This window comes from Petaurus breviceps, unplaced genomic scaffold (genome assembly GCF_028583685.1).
Source record: "Petaurus breviceps papuanus isolate PSGF00001 unplaced genomic scaffold, PetGlider_PUasm1.0 216, whole genome shotgun sequence".
Lineage (NCBI taxonomy): Eukaryota > Metazoa > Chordata > Mammalia > Diprotodontia > Petauridae > Petaurus > Petaurus breviceps.
In genome coordinates this window covers 4629170-4642248 of record NW_027185867.1, presented here as the reverse complement: position 1 = coordinate 4642248, position 13079 = coordinate 4629170, and the positions used below count along the sequence as shown (strand labels likewise).

The 13079-nt window shown below is 43.0% G+C and overlaps 1 protein-coding gene across 1 annotated transcript in view; it reads right to left on the bottom strand.

Annotated features, from left to right (window-relative positions):
- MICAL3 (microtubule associated monooxygenase, calponin and LIM domain containing 3) overlaps window positions 1-9296 on the bottom strand; it is a 246450-nt gene extending 237154 nt beyond the window's left edge. Inside the window, exon 1 of the mRNA XM_069094298.1 lies at window positions 9122-9296. The gene's annotated coding sequence lies outside the window, so the exon portion shown is untranslated. The remainder of the gene's footprint in view (window positions 1-9121) is intronic.
- Between the last annotated feature and the right edge of the window lie 3783 nt (window positions 9297-13079).

The window sequence follows — 13079 nt, the reverse complement described above, 5'->3', positions numbered from 1 at the left end:
ATGACCAAGAAATCCAAACAGAAACTAAAGTTTCACCCAACCTAGATCTGCACAGCAGGGCAACCAGAAACCTGAACATATAAAGGAAGGAATCCAGCCAGGAAAGTTGAGGAGAGCACAGCGTTCAGAAGGCTTCCAGCCTAAACATGGAACACTTCAAGGATGCCCAGATCCTGAAGCACTATGCAGCAGAGAGAAAGAGGGCCAACAGAGTTCCAAAGTTTCCCCAGGGCAGTTACAATGTTCTGACCCACAAGAAGTTGACTAGAAGTGAAAGCCAACAGCAACAGCTGAGATAACAGAGATCAGGACCAAAGAGGGTCCCGCACCATCATATCCAAGAGAGTTGGAGATGGCTCTAACACAAAATCCCAATTCAGGCTTGAAATATTAGTAAACAGAAGATAACAAACAAATATTATGGATCAGATCATGTTTAATAGGTTTCTGTCAAGCATAAAAAAATAATTTTAAAAAGGAAAAATAATTGAATTTTAGATGATTTCTTAAAGGGGATAAGAAGATCAGGAAAGGCCTGAAAGTAGCACTTGAGAGGACCCTAGATAGTTTGACAGGTGAAGGTGAGGAGGAAATACATTTCCAACAGAGAGGGACAGCCTGTGCAAAGAAAGCAGGGCAGAAGATGGATTCTCTGGGATTGAGAACAACAAGCAGACCAGTTTGGCTGGAGAGTAGACTATGTCAAGGGAAGCAATGGGCAATAAATCTGGAATGAGACTGTGAAGGACTGTTAAGTACCAAGCAGAACAGTCAGGAATCAATGCTAGAAGCAACAGAGAGTCCCTAAAGGTCTTGAATAGCAAGGGTTACAGCTCAGTGATTACTCTTATGCTTAAGAAATATCACTTTGGCAGCTGCAAAGAAGATGGAATGGGGAGGCAAGAAGGGATACCAATTAAGAGACCCTTGCAATTATCCAGGTGAGGTGACAAGGGCACTGTGAATGGAGATAGAGAATGGATGCTAGAGATGTGGGAGAGGCTGAGGCAGGATTCACAACACCTGGCAACTGAATGTGAATAGGGACAAGGGGAGTGGATAGGAGAGTAAAGAGTCAAAGGTAACTCAATAACAAGTTCTGTTTTAGACATGCTGAGTTTGAGACACTTATGGATCTTTCAGCTCAAAATATACACTATGTACTTAGTGGTGTAGGACTAGAGAGCTCAGGAGAAAGACCCCTAGGGTTAGATATGGAGATCGTGGCATATCTGCATAGACATGATAATTGTCTCTGGCTCTCTTGGGTTCAATGATATGATGAAGGAAGAGAAGTGGGACTAGCACAGCGCCCTGGAAGGGGGGGAGATAAAGAGGAGAAATTGATGATGGAAGACCAAGCAATGCAGACTGAGGAACAGACATGGGTAGAACCAAGAAAGTAGTGTCATGAAAACTGACAGAGGAGAAAATACTAGAGTAAGGGGTGGTAAACAGTGTCAAATGTTGCAAAGAGGTCAAGAAGGATGAGGACTGGGAAAAGGCCACTGGAACTGACAATTAAGAGATCACCAGCAACTCTGGAGAGATCAGTTTCAATAGAGCAATGAAGTCAAAAGTCATATTGTTAGGTGTGAAGGAGTAAGCGGAGAAAGTAAAGGCAAGAAGTGCAGAGCTTCAATTATGAAAGAAGAAAGAAAATTGTAGTTTGAGTGGATGGTGGAGCCAAATAAAGGGTTTTTTTGGATGATGAGGCATGTTTGTAGGTAGATGGCGAAGAATTCTGGGGGCAGTCTTTCAGAGGACACAGGGATGGCATCAAACGATAAACAGAAAGATATATAAAAAGTATACAAAGGTATATGTATATATATAAAGGTGCAAACAGGTATAAACAGGTACCATGATGATAAGGGTGAATTTTCAAAAACTGAAATAAAAAAGGAGAGAATAAAGATTTACATCAAAGGATTTGGAGACATAAGGTATGAGAAAAGACCCCCTACTGCACCAGTCTCCAAGTCCTACCAATTCCACCTCTTTAACAACTCTGGTTTCCTTTCCCTAACTGTTGACTCACACTACAACCACCCTGGCTGAGGCCCTCATCACCTCTCAACTGGACTAACAGCCTCCTAACTGATCTTCCATCTTCAGTCTCTTCTCTAATCCATCTTTCACAGAGCTGTCAAAACCTTATTCTTAAATAGAGTTCTAACCACTGCCTTTACCTGCTGCTCAAGAAGGTTCAATGGCTCTCTGCTACATGTAGGATCAAATATAATGCTTGGCACTATAGCTCCAGGAGTATACACTGCTCAATCTCACTCACCATATGCTGTAAGCAAAATGAGCTCTTTTTTGTTCCCTAGACTCAAGAGTAGATTTCCATTTTTCACTGTGCCTAGGCATATGCAGGCTGCTCCCAAGGCCTAGAATGCTGGCCTTTGTCTCCTTTGGCCATCTCTTTCCAAGATTTTTCAAAGACCACTGACTATATACTGTGATTGCTGAGCAATTTGAATGTATTAAGAAAGGCATAATGGACCCTCCACCCTCTCTTAGCATAGGGTCCCCTTTCATACTTTGGTCTTTTCCCCCCCTCAGTAAGAACCTACTCTAACCACCACTAGTGCAGACTGTCTCACTCCAGGATTATTGCAATAGCCTGTTGGCGTGTCTGCCTGTCCCAAGTCTCACCCCTCTGCAATCAATCCTCAAGTCACTCAAGTGATTTTCCTAAAGCATAGATCTGACCAAGTCACTCCCCTCCCCTCCATACTCAGTAAATAACAGTGGCTTCTTCGGTGCCTCCTGGAACAAATAAAAAATGTTGTTTGTTGTACTGATTTTCAAAAAAAAGAAGAGTACAGAATCTGCCACCTATACTCTGGTGTGCTTGACTGGTAAAATCTTAAGAGTATTAGCGAACATTTCCTTTTCTGACATTCCCTAAACTGGTAGATCAGAGGTCTTTTTAAAATATGGCTTACTTGGATTTCTGCAAAGCATTTGATGAGGTCTCTTGTGCTGGCCCTGAATAGTATAGGTTGGAAACAGCAGTTAGGTGGATTTGGAATCAACTAAATGGCCAGATGTAAAGGAATAATCATCAGTGGCCTGATTTCAACTGAGATGTCTCCAGGAGCACATCTGAGGAACATCTCCTTGGTCCTGTGTAGTTTAATATTAATCAGATGGACAATGGCATAAATGTCGTAATTATCAAACCTGCTAACATGTTAAGATGACTAGTCATAAACCAAAAAGACTGACAAATTATAAGTCTGGGCTGAATCTAATAGGGCAAAATTTATTAGGGATAAATGTTAAGTGCTAGACTAAACTTACACCATCTCTCACATCCATTCCCTTCTCTCCACTTACACAGCCACTGTGCTTTTTCAGGCCTTCATCATCTCTTGCATGAGCTACTGCAACAGCCTCCGTTGGTCTCCCTGCCTCCAGTTTCTTCTTCTCCAATCCAACCCCCACAGAGCTGCCAAAATGATATTCCTAAAGCACAGGTCTGATCATGTCATTCCCTGCCAATAAACTCAAGTTGCTCCCTAATATGTCTAAGATAAAATGCAAATGCTTTTGGCATTTAAAGCCCCTCAAAACCTGGCTTTAACAACTGTCTTCTCAAGGTTCTTATGCATAAGTCCCCTTCCTTCATTCAGCTGCCCAGCCAAATTGGCTTCCTTGCTGTTTGTCACATAAGACATTCCATTTTCTGTTTATTTGCCTTTTTTAAGAGGGCACCTAATGCTTGGAATACACACTTGCCTCATCTCCACCTTTTAGAATCCTATGTGATTTCATTGGTTCAGGGAAAGACTGTGGGCAGTAAGAGGTTAAGCGACTTGTCAAGGGTCAGACTACCAGTAGTTATCAGAGGTAGAATTTGAACTCAGGTCTTCCTGAGTCCAAAGCAAACTCTGAACTAGACCATACTTCCTCTCCTATCTATAACAGTGATGGAAAAAAAGCCAGAGCAAACAGTTTATACCTAGCCTCAAAGAAAAACTAAATCCCAAAAAACCTCTTGGAAAGCGGTTAGGCCAAAAGTATGGCCAGATGCTCCTACTTCATTCAAAATGAACTCTAGAAAGTTAAATCCAAGAAGGCAGGAAAAGAAGAAAGAAAATGTCCAGGGAAATTAAAGATGCTTCTAATTTCCAGACATCTACCAAAAATAGGATGTAGGAAGAAATGAGACTCACCCTTGCCTGTTTACATAGCAAATGAGTCACATCTACTGAATGGATTTTAGACCAAGTGCTCCTGGTTTACAACTTCAAAAAGACTATATTATAAGGCTAGCTTAAGTAAATAGGAGATTCCACCTATCCTTACAATGGAATATTAAGAATTATTTTTCTGAACACAGATTGCTCTTATTGTTTACTTGCTCCCATGCCCCACTTCCTTTTTAAGCTGTGTTGGGGAAAGAAAGGATCAAAAAAGGGGTAAACTCAAAATGAATAGTGATAACTGTCAAGAAAGAGAAGGCAGAACTGATCAATTTTTATTTTGTTTCTGCTCTTCCTGGTCAGCAGACTTTGCAGTTGGAAGGACAAAATAAAAATGATTAGGGAGTTGATACCCAAGATAAACGGGGAGAGATCAAGAAAAATTGGTCACTCTTCATGAATTCATTACCTGGCCCAGAGGGATTAAAAGCCCTCAGGTACAGAAAGAACTGGTAGATATGACAGGTGAGTTACTGTCAGTGATATCTGAAAGATCAGGCACTGCTGAACTGGAGAATGGCAAATGCTGTTCCAATTTTCAAAAAAGAGAACAGTCTGCAAACTCTAGGTCAGTAAGCTTGACTTCAATTCCTGGGAAAATTCTAGAATGGATCATTAAAGAGATCATTAGTGAACATCGAGAAAATGAAACACTCATCATATAGAGCAAAAATGGCCTCACGAGGAGTAGGTCATGCCAGATAAATCTTTTAACCTTTTTGATTGTTGTAGCTGTAGCTTACCTAGATTTTTAACAAGTGTCTCACTTATAACAAGGGTAGAGATGAGGGTGGGATGATAATAAAATTAGATAGGTTTGGAAATGGTAGAATGGCCAGCCTGAAAGTGATTTCATGCTAATTTGGAAAGAGGTAGCTAATGAAATGTGCTTGCCCTGATGAATTTTTTTTTTTTTTGCTTTTTGGAGAGGGGAAGGCAGGGCAACTGGGGTTAAGTGACTTGCCCAAGATCACATGGCTGTTAAGTGTTAGGTGTCTGAGGCCGGATTTGAACTCAGGTGCTCCTGACTCCAGAGCCTGTGCTCTATTCACTGAGCCACCTAGCCGCCCCCCAATAAATATTTTTTATCAAAGACTTAGAAAAAAGCATAAATGGCAAGTTTTTGAAATGTGCAGATGACAGCTACACAGGAAAGCTAACACACTAGATGAGAAGATCCAAAAAGGTCTCAACAAAGTACTAAATCTAATAAGAAAAAAAATTCATAGGGATAAATCTCCAAAAATCTGTCTTCACAAGTAGAAGGTAGGATAGCATGGTTAGACAGTGATGTGTCTGAAAAACATCTAGAGGTTTTAGTTAGCTGCAAATTCAATGTGAGTCACCAGGATATTGCTGCCAAAAAATGTGAATGCCATCTTGGGCTGCATGAAGAGGCATCGCTTCCACAAATAAGGAGGTGATACCCCACAGTGCGCTATTGTGGTCAAGTCACATCTAGAGAATTATGTTCAATTCTGGGCATATACCTAAGAAAAATACTGATAAACTTGAGTTGCCTGGTGCAGCTAAATGACACAGTGGATAGGGCATCAGGCCTGAAGTCAGGAAAACTCACTTCCAAATGAGTTCAAATCTGGCCTCTGATACTTAATAGCTGTGTAAACCTGGGCAAATCACTTAACCCTGTTTGCCTCAGTTTCCTCATCTGTAAAGTGAGCTGCAGAAGCAAAGGGCAAACCATTCCAGTATCTCTGCCAAGAAAACCCCAAATGGGGTCATGAAGAGTCAGACATGTCTGAAGCCATCAACAACAATGACAAAACTTGAGTTAATCAGAACGGCAGCAAGGATGGCAATGGTCCTCAAGTCCATATCATGGGAGATCGGCTAAAGGATTTGGAGATTTTAATTTGAAGAAGAGAAGACTCAGGGAAAGCATGATGGCTCTTTTCAAGTACTTGAAAGACTGACATGTGGAAAATCCATTAGACTTATTCTGTTAAACACCAACATTAAAATGATATAAATACAGTTTGCACTCCAGGCAAAACCTACATAGAATCCACAACTAATGAAGGTATCAACCAAGGTTTGAAACTGAACTGAGGCCTTCCTTTGAAATGGGCTTTCTTTCAAACAAACAATTTTAAAAGGGCAGGAAGACTTATTCTGCATCTGAAGGCCAAGGTAAAAGCAGCGGGTGGAAGTTTCAAAGAGGAAATTTAGAACTGATGTCTGGAAAAAATTCCTAATAATCAGAGTGGAATGGACTGACCCAGAAGTAGTAGATTCCCTCCCTTCCCCCCCGCCCCCAGAGGTATATAAGCAAAACTGGTTAGATGGTAATTGGGATGTCTTGGGGATATGTGTTGGACCAGACTAGACTGCCTCTGACTTCCCTCAACTCTGAAATTCTGATCTTATTAAACATTTAATCAATAACTATGGCATAGGTCTATAGGAGGACTTTAGAAGACTGAAGACCACCCCTTGCCTGTGTCCTGACCAAAAGGATTTTGCTCATATGTTCCTACCCTGCTTCTCAAATGGCAAAAATACATATTTGAGGAATTAAGACAGGCTCATATAGCCCTGTTACAATACATTAACACCAAAAAGACTACTCTTAAGCAAGCTAAACCCCAAAATATATTCCCCATCTTGCTGATTTCACTATCTTGTCTTCAAGGTATCACTTCATCATCCTACCTATTGTAAAATGCTGGACTGTCCTGTTTGATTTCCTTAGTCTTGTGTGAAGTGAATGGGCTTCATTTTCAACCTACCATTTAGAAAAAAGAAGGGAAGGTATAATTTCTTAAAGTTGCTTGGAGACAGAACATCATTTGTTTATTGATCCAAGAAAGGGATGTCAGACTCACAGTACAACCAACCACTATGAAAAATCTTGTGTAGAATACTGTTTTCAGATCCATTCAAATATACTTTTAATACACAAAAGGAGGCTTAGTTGAGGAAATAGGTCCAGGTTAGACAAGAATACATTCAACAGGAATACTTTGTCATGTTTCTCCTACAGTCCTGAAACAAGGAGATGAAACCTGCCCGCGCTTGTCGTTTAAGACAATAAAAAAAAAAACACTAACTAAAACTAAAAGGTTTTTACAACTCAGAATGAAAGAAAACTGCATTCTAGGGCTAAGACAATTCAGGCCAAGTTTCTGACCCAAGGATATAGGATAATCATATCAGGGCTTTATAAGGCCCCATTACAGACATGCTCACAGGAAAAGGCAGTCAGTCTGAAACAATAAATTGGCATCATCTTTATAATGCCAGGTAATGAGAGGTTGAAGCATGCCTGCTGGATAGAAGCATTTCATTCCTTAAATTAGATGTTTCTCTCATTACAAAATCCAGCTCATTCCAGGCCGTGGTTTATAGCCACTTGGGAATCTCAGATCTAGAAATCTAGAGTTAGAAGGAACCTCAGGGGTCACTTAGACCAGCCAGTCTCATTTTACAGGTAAGAAAACTGAGGTGTGTGGAAGTTAAGTGAGTTACTCAGGATCACTCTCTCAGGTCCTCTGATTCCAGAACCCATGCTTTTCCTTCTGTACTCCCAATAGCCAAACAAGCACTGATATCCTCAAACTTAAATACCACCTCACCCACACCCAGCATTCCTCAAAATAAAAATAAAACAAGTGTGTAGAAACAGTGACTGTCCCCACAAGCCACCTCCCACCTCCCTATAGCATTATGTAAACCATAATTAAAGTGTTAAAACACCAACGTTAAATGATATAAATGTAGTTTGCACTCCAGGCAAAACCTACCCAGAATTCAAACCTAATGAAAGGAGCAATCAGGAGATAGGTTTGGAACTGAACTGAGGGCCTTCCTTTGAAAAAAATGTTTTTTTCCAAACAAACAATTTTGAAAGGGCTGGAAGATTATTATTTTACAACAGCGAGGGGCCAGCCAAGAATCAAAGCATGTATCATTTCCGTAACTGGACAAATACCACCATACTTGTATAAAGCACCTCACGGTGATGTGAAAATTGTCTCTAGGCTCCTAGCACATACAGCACACAAAACTTCCAAAATAGTCTCCCTTTAAAATGAGGGATGGAGAGAGGGAAAAGAAGGGGATTCGGGAAGATAGGTCAGGGATGCAGCTTCCCTTCATTCATTCAACCCTAACCCATTTCCCCACCCAGGCCCCCCCAAAAACCACCTTCCCGCAATTGCCCCTACCTCTTCCCAGCTATCGGCATCTTGCTCAGCCCCTCACACTCATAGCCTCCCCCAGGCTCCAGGCAGCCTCCAAAGCCTTCTACCTGTGAGAGTAGCTTTGCCACCCCCACACTCAAATCGCCCAGCTGAGGGGCCACCCTGAGAGTGACAGGAGACTGTTAGCTGGGCGCAAAGGAGCAGCACCAACCAATCCATCCGCTTCCCAACGCAACAGAGCTTGAGTATTCCAGTTCCCCAACCCTTCGCCCCCACCTCGTATCTCTATCAGCGCCTCCCCTACCCCACACCCCAAAAAGCAAAAAACAAAAAGCCACAAACAAACCCCAGCAATCCACCACGGAACCCTCCCTCCTACCAGGAAATGTTCCTAGGGCGAGCTATCTCCGCCAGCCTACGGGCAACCCTGCCCGAGGACTCAGGGACTGAGCCCCCTCCCCCAGCGCGATCGCCAGGGAGAGCAGCCCGGGGGAGCGCAGGGGAATGCGCCCTGGAGCGGGGCGCACCAGCCGCTCCACCGCCGCGGCTGCTTCGCCGTCAGGGCTGGCGGCGCCCGCGCGCCCTTCCAGCCGCGGGCTCGCATCCCCGGGCCCGACCCTGGTCCTCCCCCGAAACAGCCAGGGCCTGCCGTCGAGAAAGGGGTAGGCGGACGGCAGGGAGGCTGCTCCGCGCCCCGGGAACTGCTGGAGGGAACCTCCCCCGGGGCTGCCCCGCGCTCACCTCTGCCCCATGCTAGCGTGTTCCCTCCAGCCCCACCGACCGGGGCTCTGGACGCCGCTCCAGCCTCGCAGCCGAACCGAAGCGCCGAGGCTCCAGCCAACCCACCGGGCTGCAACGCGGGCGGCAGCGGCAGCAACAGGAGCAGCAGCGGCAGCGGCAGCCGCCGAGGGCTGGCCTGGCACATGGGGAGGGGGACGCAGGCCCCCGGGCTTGCTCACTGTTCCTCACAAGGTGGGGGAGAAACCTCGCTCAGGGATCCGATGCCCATTTCTCACCTTGTATCTTACCAAAGTTCCGGTTCCCTACATGCAAAAGGCAACTGAACTAAGCCACGCCACGCCCTTCCTCTACTCCAACCCGCGGGGATCCTTTGGTATGCTCCTAATATTACTCTACGAGCGGGAGGGGGAGGAGGTGAGTGGTTGGGAGGCTGAGAACGGGGCGGGGAGCTACACGAAGTGGCCAATGGAGAGGCAGAGGGAGCATTATCAAAGCGTGCCAGGTGGGGAGAGGGAAGGATGAGTTTAAAGAGACCTTGTGCTTGGCGCGCAGATTCCCCCTCTTCCTCAGCCTATGGGATGCTCCTATCACCTTACGCCTAGACTGTAACAGCAGCTTCCTAATCGTTCTGCCTGCCTCTAATCACTCTGATGTCCAGTCTGTCCTACACACAGCCCCATAGATCTGGCCTTGGCTTCAGTGGCTCTTTATTGCTTCGAGAATAAAATGTAAACTCCTATGTTTAGCATTTAAAATCCTTTGCACAACTGCCTCGAACTTCTTTTACACCCGTTCCCAATCTCTATGATCTGGACAAATTGGCCTTCTTGCTGCCATTGCTGTATCCTTGCATGAACTGACTGTCTCCCAAGCTTGCAATGCATTCCTTCCTCATCTACAATGCTTAGAATCCCTAATTTCCATCAGCTTTCAGCTCAAACCCCATGTTCTACCTAACACCTTGCTTTATCCACCATCACCACCCTCCCCAGTCTCCTAGGGCCTATTTATTTTGTATGCTGTCCGTATATACTAGGATCAGGAAGAACTGAATTCAAATTCATCCTTAAACTCTTGCTAGTTGTGTGACTCTGGGCAAGTCACAGCCTCTGGCAGCTTCAATTTCTTCAAATTGAAGAAATGAGGATTGTAAATTTACATTGTAAAATTGAGGAAAATAGCGCCTATTTCCCAGGGTTATTGTAAAGATCGAATGAGATAATATTTATAAGGGTGTGGCACATTGCCTGACACATAGTAGGCTTAATAAATGCTTGTCCCTTTCCCCTTATGTAACAAGGGTGATCAGCACAATTCTGATCTGCTCGGTCTGGGTACCTACCATGGGGCTGGGCATGTACTCTGTTTCTATAGGATGTGTGCTCTGGTCCTTCACCAAAGGACTTACTGAAAGGTAATTCCTGATTGGTGGGAGGGTGGTAGAGTTATATTACCAAGAACATGACTGGCCAAAGTGCCAAGAGGAGCCACCTATTTTTCAGGCACACTCTTTGGACTCTATTAGTGTTTTTGTTTTCGTTTTTTCACAAGTACTTCTAGAAAGACATGACCGGATTTCTCTCCCCTCACCAACCCCTAAAAGCAATGGTTGAGCACATGGCAAGAACAATCAGACTCTATGAGGTGAGAGGAGGCTTGAACCCCTGGATGCTGCTTTTGCATTTCTGTTTCTTTCCCTGAGCTCAGGTCAGCAAATTGCAATCCTGAGAAATGCAGGCTTCTTGAAATGATGGTGACCTCAAAAAAAAAAAAAATCAATCAGTGAGTATTTATGAAGTGCCTGCCATGTAGCAGGTTCTGTGCTAGTTTGAGAGGTCCAGGGTCCAGTGCCAGCTGTTCAGAAGTAGAAGATTCCCACAACAGCACCACTTCTCCAAAGAGAAGCATCACCCCCAGGAAGATGCTGCATCGGAAAGAACTAGGAAAACCCAAGAACAAAGATAAGAGCTTATTGTGGAGAGGCTGGAGAACGTGGAAGCATTAATACTTAACTTTGGTGGTTAAACATCCTCCACTCCAAGATCTTTAATCTCTGCTTCAAAGCTTTCCACCACTGTCCCAGTCTACATCCTTGACTCCTATGCCTCAAGCATATGCCTCCCATTGGTGTCAGCTTCATTTTTTCGTGGCCCCTTTCACCAGCTTATGCCATGAATTCTTAACATCCCTCTTCCCACTCTTCCTCTCAAACCCCAAACCCACAGTGTTAGGGGAGTGTGGAGAGAAGCTAAGCGCACCTCATCACCTCAGTTTAAAGATCATAACATAATTTTTGTAAAATACACATATTTTAATCAACAAGAGATTATTAAATGCTTCCTGTATGCTAGGCACTGTACTGGGAGCTGGAGATACACAGATACCAGATGTTCACGTGGATAATTTGTGATGGATCTGTGGTAGAGCATTCCAAGCGCTTATTGGTCTGAGAAAGAGTGATCTGATTGCTGTAACTTGACTCTAACATAGTGATGTCATTTTGGTCCCCTTCAAGAATGGAGGACAACATCCAAACTCTTACTCACAAAGATCTTAAAATAATGCTAGAAAATCCCATTTCCATGATGGTGTGTATTTTGTAATAGGATACATATATTAGTGGGAGAACTTGACTGTTTTCAGTGGACAGTAATTCACCGAAGAACTGACTTTTCTTTTTTTTTTTTTGGTCCTTATTAATTTGTTCGTTTACTTTGAGTTTACAAGATTCAGTTCCCCACTTCTTTGAGTTTCAAAATTTCTTGTCCTCCCTCACCTCCCCCCAGAACTGACTTTTCAAACTTTGCCTAAGGCACAGAAATATACTAGACTTGCTTGGTCAGAAGACTGGAGAGTTTTGGTTCTACCACAGATTAGCTGTGAGAGACCTTGGACAAGTTTTTTTTTTTTTCAACACAATGCAATAAACATTTATTACTTACCTTCTATGTGCCAGGCAGTATGATAAGTGCTGGAAATAACAGTCTTTATGTATAAGAAGTTTACATTCTTTTCAAAGTCATTTAACTTTTCTAAACTTTATTCATAAAATACATATGGTAATGACTCAAATTAATATGTGTGCTTTGTTCTAACAAAGAGCTTTCCCCACAGTGTCTCAGAGATAAGAAGTTTAAATATTTTCATCCTCATTTTACAATAAGGAAATTGAGACTTGGAAAGATAAAATGATATTCTTACGGTCCCATAGCTAATAAATGTTGGAGCTGAAACCCAAACCTATGCCTTGAGAACATCTGATCTCCTTCACCTACTTTATACTATATCTAACAACTTCTCTGGGCTAGAGTTTTCTCATCTTTAAAATGGATGTTATAATATTTGCATTACCTGTCTAATGAAAGTTGCTGTTCATGATCCATGAAATTCTGTCTGGAAAAATGCTTTGTAGTCATAAAGGGCTATATACTTGTGAGCTACAGTTATCCATAAAACAGTTCCTCAATTTTATTTTATTTGCCTTTATTTTTTAAAGGGCAATGGGGGTTAAGTGACTTGCCCAAGGTCACTTGACTAGTAAGTGTTAAGTGTCTGAGGTCACATTTGAACTCAGGTCCTCCTGACTCCAGGGCCAATTCACTGAGCCACTTAGCTGCCCTCAGTTCCTCAATTTTAAAAATTGTATCAAGAAGCTACCACAAACAAAATACTGTGCTGAGGGCTGAAAATTCCTGAAATTCCATTTCCCTATGAAGTCTTCCTAGATAGTTCAAAAGAAAGTTGATGGCATCTTTTGACCATACTCTTTCTGGATACAGGCATCTGATAGCTATTTTCCCCATCCTACATTCCAAATTTCCCTTTTGCTTTATATAACTAAAATGCCTTTCTTCTTGAACTATATTCATGATTCACTTTTTTATTTACTATATAAACAGCTAATGAATGCTTATTGTGTTCCTATCATTGGAAGGAGAGGTGAGGGGAAGAAAAGCAG